General features: G+C 48.8%; 1 protein-coding gene across 10 annotated transcripts in view; it reads right to left on the bottom strand.

Moving 5' to 3' along the window:
- Positions 1–13,869, bottom strand: part of TNRC6C (trinucleotide repeat containing adaptor 6C) — a 317,396-nt gene that overhangs the window by 183,447 nt on the left and 120,080 nt on the right. The window lies entirely within an intron of this gene.

Here is a 13,869-nt window from a genome sequence, read left to right as displayed (position 1 = left end):
TCCTTTCTAAGGCCACCTATCCCTCTATTACCACATTTCCTTTTTAAGAGCAGTTGCTCATAATAACCCTTCCATTTTCTTTTCATTTTTCTATGTCTGCATCCTGCCTCACATAGATTTTCTGGAAGCCAGGCTGTAGTCAAGCAAAGTAGAGTTTGCTGCCTTCATTTGTCTGTTTGAATGATGGCTTTGGGAAGGGGTGTCTGATGGCAAGGATGCTGTCAGGAGGGCTGAGGGGTGTCCTGGTCCTCCCCAACCCCATCACTGCTTAGCTGGGTGGCCCTGGGACCTCCAGTATCAGCCTGCAGGTAAGGGTGAGAGCTGCTGCCCAGAACACATGTGTAGTAAGACTTAATGAAAGTTGAAAAGCACTTTAAGCTCCTCAGCATAAGACTTTTTAACTAAAACCCACTATAATATCACGTTGGTTACAGCATGAAGGAGCCTTGGAAAGGGACAGTGATGCACAGCAGTGGCAGGAAGGCCAAGAGAGGTCACTGGGACCACCCGCATCTTCGCCTGGCTACCACAAATCCAGCCTCAGGTGAGACCTGAGCTCCTTGTACTGTTGGGGAAAACTATCCCCAAATGCAGAGCAACCCTTTCATTTCCTAACAGAGACTGCCCAAGCTCACCGTGCATCCAAGCAAAAGGCTTTTCAAACAGCTCCACGGGGAAAAAAGAAGACTTGAATGCAGTTGAAAACATTTCTTTGTCCCTGCTGCAGCCTGTAAGGTCTCTTGCCTCTTGTCCCTTGTTTTGATGACAAAGCCTTCTCTCTCGGGCCTTGGGGTGACATTGCTCCTGCACAGAGTGGCTGGTGCACTGCCACCTCTCACTTCTGGTGTGATCTCCAGAGACAGCAACAGCACAGGGCAAGGGATGCCATCCCATGCCATGCCTCAGTGTGCCTGAGGACTGAGCTCTCCAGTCTCCTTTGTCCCAGATCGTGCCCGAGTCTCCTGGCAGTGGTATTATCCCAAGGTCCCTGATTACGGATGCTCCGTATCTGCGTTCTTCCCCTGTATCCTTAAGATAAACATGTCCTTCACTGTAGTCACCTACTCCATCATCCACTCCTATCAAATGAGCCTTGCTAGCTCGTAAATTACTGTGCAAACCATTCCAAACAATAAAGGCAATTTTACTTACTGAACCATTAAATTTACATACTTAAATTAGACTCAACCAGACGTTGAGAGGGGACGTCTTGCGGCCAGACAAACAATGAATTTAGGGAAAGAGCTGCCGTGTACTTCCCCACCTCTCACATGAAATTAATGAGGTGCTTCAATTTAATCATCATTAAAATTACATCTTTATTTAGTTACTTAGAGTTTGACTCACTGCACGGCGTGGAACATGGAGTAATGCTGCCAGCATCAACCCTTTCATAGAGGGGAGGAAGGGAGGAGGTCCAGCTCCCCAAAATGCCCTTTGTACCCTTATACAAGCAGACCTGGTCTGTGTGTCACGATCCCAAACTATTCTCCAGGGCTTGTTATTAAGGTAAAACAATGAGGGAAGAGAAACAGCAGTAAATTGAGAAACTAAGGTCTGGCATTACTCTAAGACAGGTTGGAGACAGGCAGACAGGAAAGCACATTACCAAGAGGGAAGTTCTCACAGCATTATCAGTCTCAAAGTTCAGTGCATGTGACATAGAAAAACAGTTTGAAACAAAAGCATAGAGCTGAGATAGAGCCAAGAGACACACCTGATCTCATGTGCACGTGCAATTTGTTTTGCATTTGCTCCCACACGCACATGATTTATTCATCTCAAGATGCTCCTGTGCAGGAGGAGGCTGGTGCCAAGGGAGGGCACTGCTTTCCCAGTTTCACCCATAGGGTCTATCACTCATGCCCATGCTCATGCCATGCACATCCTGAGACGCGGGTGAGAGCTCACAGCCCAATTGAGCAAGGGCTACTACAGCAGCAAGCACTCAGTTTGGTACCAGCAAGTTATCAATAAGCAATAGGGATGCCTGGAGACAACAGCAAAGCCTGCAAGGTCTGTGGGGACAGAAGGAGGGGACAGGCTGCTCGTTGGGGAAGGTCCAGCACCCTGTGCTGGGGAACCTGCTGCCTCTCTGTGATACCGAAGTAACGTCAGAAAGCAGAATAAAGAGATTACGGAGCCCTGTGGAAGTGGTGTAAAGGAAATCAGTTCTTACCACACTGAGAATAACATGTGCATGTAGGAAGAGATGGAAAGTTTCTGAAGCAGAGAGCTCTGTAGGAAAGTAGGAGGAAGAGAGAGAGACTCCAGCCCAGATACAAAGGTACCTGTGGTCCACCCAAGGTTTCTCAGTATGTCAAAGACCCAGTGAGGTCTTCCTCAAAATCAGCAATGGGCTACCAAAGCAGAGACCTTTTCTGTAACTCTGAAATGATTTTCATCCTGACAGATTCTCTGCTCCCCCACTTCAGCCATGCTCAGTGATCTCAGTGGCCTCGCTCCTGCTTGATGCTGATGAGAACAAGCAAGATTAGACCTTACTGAGTTCCATTTGGAGACATGAAACGCTGAGAATCCCTCTGCCCCAATAGATAACCACAGCTCGCATGGATGGAGCACATCCACATGATTCCCATCAGAAATTCTTCTCTTCTCCTTGACTCATTTAATGCACTCCCGCTCCAGCAGCAGAGGGAGACCAGCTCCCAGCAAGCCTACAGTGGCACCATGGTAATGCTGACTCCTTTCTGAGACATGAGATACCTCCAAACCCACATTTACATGGCCAGTATGTCATCTTCTAGCTGTTGGCAGCACTACTGGGGTGCTGTGGCAGTGCGCTGGGTGTGCACACCAACACCAGTGCACATCCACACTGAGGCTGGCACAAGACCGGGAATGGGATGCCCACTGCTGTGACTTTATTGAAACCAGCCCAGCTCTTGAGTGGGTGCTTTAATGCCAGCAATAAATGGGAGAATGGCAGAAACTGGGCTGCAAATAAACCCTATGTATTCAGTTGCTACCTGTGAGTTCTGTATTTCCTTTGATCTCTGCACAAGTCCTGTACCGGCAGGTGCTATGTGCCACCACTCACATAGTGAGCAGTTAGACCTCAGCTCACATCCTGACCCCAAACCTATAGTTCAAACAGGACATAAGAGGGTTTTGTTTGGCATCCCATTTGGGTTGCATCTTTCTTCAGACAGGAAGAAGAAAAATGAGTTATGTACAGCAGGAAACAGCACTCACAGCTGAAAGCTCACAGCAAGAAAGATGGAAAAAAACCAAGCCCACAAAAGAGTAAACACCAAACTGCCAACTGCTTTTTACCTTCTGTAAATCAAAATACACTTTGGAAGTAACAACTCCCAAATTACAGCAGGCAAGATGAAACATTAACCCATGAAGAGTGGGGATGGCAGTAGCAGAGGTACACAGACTAGAGGCAAAGCTGCAGTTTGTCTGCATTAAAAATGCAACATCAGCAGAGGTGTCTGAAAGAGTCATTTATCAATTCCTGGATTAGAGAGACATCTGAAAGTAAGTGCACCACTTATATACACAGAGGCACAAATTGTCTGCTGAGGAAGGAGAGCAGAGCTGCAGTTTTCGTGCCTTGGAAGTTTCTCTCTCTAGTCCTCTGGGTAAATGTCGGGCCAGAATGACATTAAGCATGGAAAATAGGAACCTTGCTCATGGTAACAGGGGGTACAATTCATGTGAGCAGCCGGGATGGAAACTAATCTAATGCTGCAATTTCAGAGAAACAATATAGAGCCGCTCACATACATCATGATTAATGGCTGGATACCATAGTGTGAAAACCATTTAAAAAATGGCATTTTTGTCACTGACAATGTTACACATATAGTAAAGGTCATACATGATAAGAGCATTATCCATATTTCTTCTGCAAACATGCTTAACCTTGTAGAGCACAATTCCCTGGAAGACTGGTGATCCATCTCCAGCTGCAAACTGCGCTCTTCACAACCGGAGAAGGCAGATTTTACATTTCTATCACTCCCATCCACACCCCCGCAGACTGTGGGAAGCCTGCACGCCTGCCGAGCCTGAAAGGGATGGAAATGTTTTACAGCAGCACCTACTCCAGGCTTTCCTCCCTCCACCATGTCTCCGGCTGTCGCCTTGCGCTGGAGCCGCACTGGAAACCCAGTTACCTGCTGATCCCCTCTCTAAAGCCTCCTTGGGGAGCCCCTTTAGCACCCTCTGGCCACAGGTAGATCCCACCAGTGGGTCTGCTCGCTCTCACCTTTCCTACCTGGCAGTGTTTAGCAACAGGATGTTGGAAGCTGGTTGACCAGCTGCAGAGAAACCTGACCCCATTCAAGGATGGAGACGGGCATCTTGGAGATGTCCTGCTTGAAAGCTTAGATGAGTCCACAGGCAAGACATTTACTTGTTTAAGAGCTGCATTTAAAACACACAAGTCCCTGCCGAAGGACAGATTTGCTCATCACATGGAAGAGACCCCTCTGTGCACCAGCACAATCATTTCAGCTCAAAACCCAGTCCGACCTTCACCACCAACGCAGACCTCACACGCCTTCTAAACCCCACATGCCTTGCCATGACTTGTTATAGTTGCATCCACAACTTGCATAGTCCTCCAGACTTGCTGAAACCCACAAACACCGATGCTATGAGCCAGACTACAAACCTACCTTGCAGCTCGGGAAGCTTGGCTGAAATGTGGAGAAGCAGCAAGGGCCTGCAATCTGTAACCCTCTGGAAACCCCACAGAAAGTGGGAACTTTCTGGGTATTTGCCATCTTCTGCTGATACACAACACAAGAGGGATTTTTTCACTGTGCTGAAACAGATCTACCCACATTTACATGAGTATTCACTGTCTGGCTGCACCATGCTCTGTGCATCTGCATCTCAGGGTCTTTTTGCTGCTAATACTGAACTCTGCTGATGAACCTGAGGTTTAGCTGCAATTCAGGGTTACACTCTGCACTAAAAATCCAAGCACAAGATCTTGTTATTGCTTATTATTATCTACAGCAAATAAAACCCCTGCATGAAACAAACATTTGCGTAGTGAGATCCAGTGTAAGGGTCATTGCATCAGGTTAGATTTCACTTTAGGCATCCCTGAACACCTCGCCTTGGGCAGGGGCTGGGTACAAGGAAAGAGGCTGTGCTCACTGAAGGATGCTGTTATTCTTCAGCAGGCTGCAAACATGAAGAATCACCAAAGCAACCACTAAAGCAGGACAAGCAGCAATGCAGTTCACCACCTCTGTGTGATGAATCTCTGCTAACCAACAAGTATCCCTATGAAAAGTGCAGGGATGCCATCACACCTTGACGAGTGGGGTCAGTGGGAATCCAGAGGATGCAGGCAGGGTCTCTCCCCCGCCACCAGCTCCCAGCTCCACAGCAGATCTGACCTCCCTTGGAGAAGAGGACATGATCTCACTTTGGAGGAATTTCCTCTGTAGGAGACTCTGGAAAATGCTATGGGAGGAGATGGGAGCTCAGTGCCTTTCAAGCACCTCCTGGAGCTGGGAGCTTCCCCCGTTGGCTGTGAGACAGGGGCTGGAGCACTCCAGCAGCACAGCCCTGGGTTCAGGGGGTAACCACCTCATTGGGAACAATTGCTACACAGGGATTTCTCCATCACTTGGAAAAGGGTGACCCCAGATGTCCCTGAGGGTCCCACACGTCCCCAGCCCGGTAGGGGTCAGCCCTGGTGCGAGGAGCTGGCTCTGGGCAGGGAGGAGCTGCCTGATGGAGGGAATAGAGGGGACATTCCAGGCTGGCATTCACAGCTTGTCAGCTCAGCTTGTGCTTTCTTATGCGAACAGCACAGCCAAAGCTTCCCACTGCGCCCAGGCTGGGAAAGCTTTTCCCCAGAGTGGTTTGCAAAGACTGGCTGGACCAAATTATTCTTCTCATCATGAATGCCTCTCTCTGAGCCACCTTACCCATGCAGATACTCAAACGTTATTAATATGAATGAGTGCATCTTGTCTCGGGGTGTCTCATGGTAGGAGCCATTTCAGAAACACTGGGAGGGTGGAGGGAAGGAGGAAACACAATTGAGCAGCCCTGGTTGCATCTGTCCTGCTCCTCAGATGACAATTTCTCTCTCCCAGGAGCACCACAGACTAGAGGCACTCACAGACTATACATCAGTCAGGCTTTTGCTTTGCAAAATTAGCTTTCTTAGCCAGGAAACAAAGGATTTGCTGTATTGGATCAGGCTACTGCCATGTCTGCTGCTGTATCCGAGCTCTGGTACTTAAGAAACAAGGCAGCTCTCCCCTGTGCTGTGCTGGCCAAGCCCCTGCCTGGGAGCTGCCTGCACAGTCAGAGATTGCTTCCAGATTGCCACTGAAATCCAGCTGATGCTCCGTAGCAGGTAGTTTAACTTCTCAGTTTGTCATCTTACATCCCACAAATGGCCAACGTTATTTAGTCCTTTTAAAAACTCAGTCAGGATGTTTATCTCAACGAGGGCCTTCAGCACTGCCCTCCATAAAGCCAACTACACAGCACATAAAAGGAGAGGTTCTTTTCACTAGTTCAAAATTTACTGCCCTGGCTGGTTTACTTTATGGCTGTTAATACAGTCAAAGCTTTTGGAAGGAGGGGATGGTGATGGGCGATCGGGCAGGAGGTGGCAGGAGACAAAGGTACAGGGTGTGGATAGCACAAGGGCTTCATGCACCCAGCATAATGGGAAGACCCTAACTCATAACACATTGAATGGCACGGGCAAGGAGAGGAACCTCTGAGAGAGTTCCGCAGAGGTTCGTGGCACAGACCATACCACAGCTCTCCTGCAGTGGGTGATGAAGCTGTGGGTACCAAGGGGCTGCACAATGGCCATGAAAGCTTCTAATGCTTCCCCTCTTATGCAAAAGGGGCATGAAGGGGGCTTTGTGTCCAGACAGAGCCTGCCCTTCCCCATAGACACAAGTAGAAGGGTTCATACCTAGGGAGAAATACTATAGGTGACCCAGAGCCCTGTGTCTGTAAACACAAGCTAAGCAGGCAGGGCTGCAACCTGGGAGACTCCACTGTCTGCCATGCCAGCAACAGCCTCTTTCCTTTTGACCTTTAACTCCTCCTGTCCCAAACCCGAGCACACACAGGCCACGTTGCTGTTGGGTTGAACATCTAGGCAAAGGCATAGAGAAGAGGTTTCTTTTGGGATGAATGCTGCTTACTGCTGCCGGGATGAGCAAACATGGCTGTGCAGCAGCAGCAGCTTTGCTTCTTGTGCAGAGGGTACTGCAGGGTAGACATTTCCTCCCCCCTCCACGGACCTGCTTCAGGGAGTCCCAGTCTCCAGTATTTGCAACAGGACAAGGAAACTGCCTCAGTTGCATGCAGAAGGGAAAACGTAGCATCTCAAACACGTACAGATCCAATCTCTAAACCAAAAGCCATAGCCAAGCTCTGCACGATTGCTGCCTCTCTCTATCCAAAAGGCAGGGCAGCCACTGGGTACCTATGCAGAGTTCGTGTGCCCACTCAACACCTCATCATACAACTCCTCATGGACCAACACACAGGGAAACCTTCCTGAGCCCTTGGACTGTGTCTGTGCTCAGTGTGAGCCTGTCTGGCTCTCAAGGCACATGGAGCACGTGTAGTTCCCATCAGCTACATCCTCCCCACAAGACCAGAGGTAACTGAGAGTGCTCTCTGCCATCTCCTGTGAGCCAAGAACCAGGAACTGCTGCAGAGATCATTATTCTTGCTAATTACCAAGCAACATCAAACAAGACAAGCGTTTTACTCCTCATCACTGAATTTTGTTATGCTAATTAGAGTTGTATAAGCTGTTGCTATTAAACCTGGAGAGTCAGAAAAACATTTGCATTAATACCCACAAAGCTGCATCAAAACCTAGTTATTAGTATTTCAATGAGGCTCAGGTTATGGGGAAGCTGCTGCCATTTCAGGGGCTGGTTTGTTGTTTTGAAATCCTGCTGTGAGTGAAAATACAAGTAAGTGCAGGGTGAGGCCTCACGCAGACAATGCTTCTTGTACATGGGGAATTAAAAAACTAAGGAGACTTGGATCAGGAGAAGATCTAAATGGGAGGGGGACAGGGCAGGCACAGCAGTGCAGGGATTTAGCTGCTCTGTGTATAGCGCTGCACAGCCAAGGGCTCAGGGTCTGTAAGTACCAACTGCGGATGCCAGGCTGGACTTTGCTGCTTGGATTCCTGCATCCCAGCTGTTCCCAGACACTTTGCTTGATCTGCGTGTTATGGGTTTGACTCTGAAACACAGCTGGGACCAGGAGCTGGCTCCTGCCTTTGTGTGACAATTGCTATCTCCCCTTCACCTTGCGCATCACACTGAAAACCAGGGTGTTCATCAAAGGAATGGGGGGGCAGAATCTCTGGTTACCAATGCACACACACCAAGCCACATGTCTAAACCTTTATGGGGAACCAACTCTGTAACAAGGATTGGCAATTCCTTCTTTTTAGTGCCAATCACAGCAGCCAAGTGTTTCATCTGAACCTCTCACAGCATTTCAGACAGGCAAATTATTCCCCCACATGCCTCTTTGATACAACAATTATCACCATTTGATGCATCAAATACACAAGAACTATTTAGGGGAGTCCAAACAGGCAGCTTGTGAGCAAGGGAAGGGCTACTTTAACCCCTTAGCTCCTAGGGCTTGAGTGAGCTATTTGCAAAGACACATAGCGTTATTTCCTTTATACGGAGGTGCTGGTATTGAGCCCACATGAACTGGTATCACAGCAAACCTTGTACACACAGGGGGCTTTGACAGGTCCATACACAGCAGAGGGAACCCATCAGGGAAGGAGCTGGGGTATAATTTGAGTTAGGAGTAAGCATCCTTATGCCAGGTATAACACTGTGGCTGTTAGCACTGCACTTGACCTGTGTGAGAGGGAAGCAGGCTGTCCTAGCCAGATCCTCAGAGCTGACTCCATCAGGCAGCAGCCTCCCTGACCCCTTGGCTCAAGCCACAGAACTCCCTTTGCCTAGCATTTATTTCTCAGTAAGGAGCAGACCCTATTGACAGCCGGGTGCAGCTTAAATAATAATCTTGAGCTCTCTCTATAACCCATGCTGTTATTCTATTGACGGGGCCACAAGTTATCTGGTTTTAGGAGACCATTTGTCACCAATTCCTGGAAAGGGGGAATAATTCCTTCTCTCACTGAATGTTTCTATCAAAGAAGAATAAAAAAAGGGAAAGAAAAGCAATTCTTCCATTTTCTCTTTGTGGTGGAAACATGCAGGTGAATTGGTTAGCTGTGTGAAGGAAGTGGTGTTTCAGTAATGATGGATCGTGGTGGCAGTGTTCCATGCCCCATCACTGAGCTGATGAGGAGGAACCTGGATGCACAGCACACCTGGTCCCACGCTGCCATTCAACACCTCCGCTGTGCTGAGTGGCCACTTGTACCAATGCACTGACCCACGGGATGCGCTGGGTGAAGCACCCAGCTTGGGGATACATCCCTCTCCCCCAGCACCAGACCCCATCCTCAGCATCAGCCTTTCTGAGTTTCCAGAGCATTCTGTGCTCTGCCTTCTCGCCAGCCTCACTTCCCTCTGCATGCATCTGAGAAAATAAACCACAGCAACTTTGCCTCCAGAATCACAGGATCAGTGAGCTTGGAAAAGCCCTTTAAGCTCATCCAGTCCAACCCTTACCCCAGCCCTGCCAAGGCCACCCCTAAACCTATGGCACTGAGACCTCGTCTCCACGCTGTGTGATCACTTGCAGGGACGGTGACTGCAGCCCTGCCCTGTTCCAATGCCTGAGCACCCTCTGGGGCAGGAATTGTTCCTCAGCTCCATCCAAACCTGCCCTGGTGCAGTTTGAGGCCGTTTCCTCTTGTCCCATCCTTTGTTCCTTGAGACCATCCACACCAGAATGCTCCCTCTACCTCGATATGAATCAGCATGAGAAGAGACAAACACAGACCGGGTGCCACCATCCCACAGGCCCTGTTCTAATGCTCTGCCCTCCCTAATCACAGGCAGATTAAGAAAGAAGAAATCCCCATCAGCCACACTGCGGTTAGGAGAACTCTAAGAAGGATGAGGGAAATGAAGACACTATGAAATGCAATAGATGTCAACTTCTACTTATTTTTTAATTTCATCTCTTACAAGCTTTTTGGAAGCTAACGTGATTAAGTTCTTCACACAATTTATTAGCATCGTGTTGCAAATCCAGCAGTATATTACAGTGCCTGAGTAATCCAATTAGTAAAATGTATTTATTTAACCAGAATATTAGCTGCACACAATCCCAAATGAAGTAAAGTCCCTGATCCTGGGGTTCCTCTCACTTCTTGGAATTCATTTACCAGCGACAGAAAGGCTTACTCTAATGAAATAAATATCAGCCCTATGTTTTTGGAATGATACAAGAAAGCCAACCTTGCTGCTCAGCTAACTGCTTTTTGTCTCCTTTTTTTTTTCTCCAGCAGATACCAACAGCATACAGGTTTCACAAGCACCATAAATGTTTTTCTTGCTCTCCCACTTTGCTCTCAACCCAGCCTCAAGAACAGTCCCAAATCTCCCCAAGCCCAATTGGATTCCTGCTCTTTATGGCTACCAAATCACTCCCAAAATTGAGAATCTGGGGCTTTTTTCATTCAGCAACCCACATGCAAAAGTGAAAGAGCTTTGAAATAAAACCACTATGGGAAGCAAAGGCTCCCGAGCCCTTTTTTCCCCTCCTAATGAAGGAGCTGAGTGACAGCCCCTGAGGCTGGAGGTCTGATGCCACTGCAGCAGCATCCCCACCATGCTCTGATGCTGGCCTGACTCAGTGCTGAGCAAAAGGGGCGGTACCAGGATGTGTACAGCTTTTTAGGGTATTTTAGGCACTTTTTTCTTTTCCTTTTCCCTTTTATTTCATTATTACCTTAGACCTACCCATCTCCTAACACAACACATGCTCACTTAGGGCTCCGGGCTCCCAGCTGACCCTCTGAGGCCGTGGCAAGGAAAGGCAAGGAAAGGTGGTGGCAGGAGAGCCACTGCCTCTGCAGCCTGCCCCAGGGAACGCTTTGCTGTTGACCGATGGTGTTTTTCCAAAGCTGCTGCTCCAATTTATCTTCATTAATTGGCTTAATTAATTATTTTCCCCTGTGAGCAGCAGTGGGAGGCTCAGGCACGAGCAGCAGCAAGGCGGCGCAATGCAGGGAGCCAAGTCCTCCGCTCTGTCCTGTCACTGCCAGGTGACCCCAGTGCCCTGGGCAGGTTTTGGCATCTCCCCTGGCTTTTGGATTTGGGCTGGAGGGGAGCTGCAGACACCCTTGTCTTCACCCATTCAAATGAGGTGTGGGAATAAAAGGCTTGCTAGCAATGCAGCATCATAGGAACCAAAAATCTGGGATTCTAGGGAGTCTCTACATGTCATATGCCAGGAGGAAAAGGCACAGAGAGGATGGATTTGCTTTCCTTGCTCATAACCTGGTTTTCTCCCACCTCATGGTGCAGGATCAGGTCCTCCATCTCCCCATGTTGCTGCAGCAACACCTGTGAGGCGGCTCTGAAAGCTGCTATGGCAAAGGCAGAGAGAGAAGGAAAGGACTAATGGCTGGGATTAATAATAGACATCATTTGCGATGTGCATGCAAAAAATGAACGTCCTGAGGCAAAAGATCTAATTCTGTGTTTCCTTTCAGATCCTCCCCTCAACGCAGCCAGCGCTGGAGGAGGGAAGCGTCTGCGCCAGCGATGCACTTGGGCTCGGTGCAGGAGCCCGTCTGCTGCTCATTCACATGCAGGGAGTTTGAGAGAGATCCTCCTTTTAATGCAAACAGGAATTACCCATGTAATCTTGGGATTAACAGAGCCCAAGGAATTATTTACATTTCCTAAATGAGAGAAACTGTATTAGCGGGTAAGTCAGAGACAGGGAGGCATGGTGGGGCAGAGTGACTGTACCTGCAGACACAGGAGCCCTGGCACTTGGAAATGGATTCAACGGAGGTTGCACAAAATATTTGGTGCCTCTGGACAAAAGCTGCTGCTGAGGTGTAAAGCAGACAGACTGATGGTGTTTCCAGCGTGGCAGTCATGCAAACTTCAGACCCTAAACCTGTGCCTGCAGATTTTCCCTGCATCACAGCGTGCAGCTCCTCATTCTCCACCAATGATTACAGCAGCAGTAGGAATAATTAAGACCAGTTTCTTGTATTTTATTGGATGTCTCTTGCAAAGACTCTCCCACAACAACCCATGTCTCCTCGGCAACATCCAGTGTGACTGCTGGGTGCGGGACACGGACCTGTTCCTCCCTGGTCACACAGAGCACCCCTGTGGTTGACTCCACCATCACGCTTTGAAATCAGGCTCCAATCACCCAGAGCATTCACGACACTGTGCTTTTCAGTCTTTACTCCTCAAAAGCTGCAATGACAGGCAGGAGAGCCTCAGAGCCCCATTTTCTCCCAAATGCTGTAATACTCATAATAATCACAGCAACAACAACAACAATTACAATAACCCTCCATCCTTCACACACCAGATGATGTCGAGTCAGACTCCATTTCCAAACTAAGACATCTCACATGCTATTCTCCCTCCCCTCCAGACTAATAGCTGACAATGTATGCCTTCCACATTAATGATAAGGGTTCAAGGAGAAAGAGACTGCTCTCCCATTTCGCTGACATTACACTCTCCTATGTACCCACCAACATACCCTAAGGCAACAGAACTAGTAATAGGTTCCTCTAACTGCCTCCTGCATCAAATTTGACATCGGGTGCTTTCTTCTTCTTTCCCATCGCTCACCTTATAACTCTGTCATCATCATTGATTTTGACTTAAGGAGAGAAAAAAAAAACCAACCCTCTCCCCCTGCTTGTGCAGCATCAGGGTGGTGGAGCGCAGCTGCTGCAGGGACTTGGAGCAGGGCAGGCCAAGGGGCTGATTCCATTTTGCTTGAGTCTCAGTGCTGGACGAATGGAGGCATAAAGCTGGGAGCATTTGCTGCACCAGCAGACTGGATTTGCAGCCCTGGAACACCATCACAGGCTGAGGGATGCTTCCCAGCTTGCAGGCAGCACCATTCAAGGGCTCAGTGGCTTTTTGTGCTGGGCTCACCTTGCCACTGAGATCAGGATTTGTCCATTTTTAAGGCAGCATTCCTTTCTCCTCCTTCTGTCTTTCTTCCACAGAAATGACGACTGGAGTGATCTCTATCTGCTTGTGGACTACATCATTCTACATAGTGAAACCCCTTCTGTCACCTCCCTAAATTCTCTGCATCAGCACCTGCAGCAGAGGTGATGCCCAGCCCCAGCAAAGCACTGGTGTGGCAGTGAGAAGGGGTGAGTGGTGGCTTCCGAATGGAGGGGTGAAAGACCCTTCCTAGAGGCAATCCCAGGGATGGTGGCAGTTATCAGGGACTCATAGAATGGAAGAGAACCTAAAGCTCATCCAGTTCCAACCCCATGACACGGCAGGGGCACCTTCCACTAGAGCAGGCTGCTCAAAACCCCTGTGTCCAGCCTGGCCTTGCCCCCATGTTCCATGGGGTGAGAGATGACAATTCCCTCTCAATTCAGTTATCGATTCAGACGATCAAGGTTCTCATTCACTTCACTCTAAGAGAAATTTGGCTGGATTCCTGTGCCAGCACTGGTTGCCTCCTGGAATGGCACTGCCAGGAGACACCTTGGTCCGATTGCCAGCTCCCATCTTTTACAACTGCATCTGAAGATCTGTCTTATAGGGGCTATGACAGTGCTGGAAGGGGAAGTGATCCACCAAAACCCTTCAGCATGGGGCAGTCCTTCCTACTGCAGCCCTGAGACACCCTGCCCGTGTAATGCGGAACAGCAGAGGCTCCTCTTGCCTGGTTTCTCAGCAGATAACACAGAAATGAATCCCC

This window comes from Pezoporus flaviventris, unplaced genomic scaffold (assembly GCF_033815535.1).
Source record: "Pezoporus flaviventris isolate CSIRO_AGI_PZ_B2104156 unplaced genomic scaffold, CSIRO_AGI_Pfla_v1 ptg000020l, whole genome shotgun sequence".
Taxonomy (NCBI): Eukaryota; Metazoa; Chordata; class Aves; order Psittaciformes; family Psittacidae; genus Pezoporus; species Pezoporus flaviventris.
Note: the sequence above shows the minus strand (reverse complement) of the source record. Positions and strands in the feature narration are given on the sequence as shown.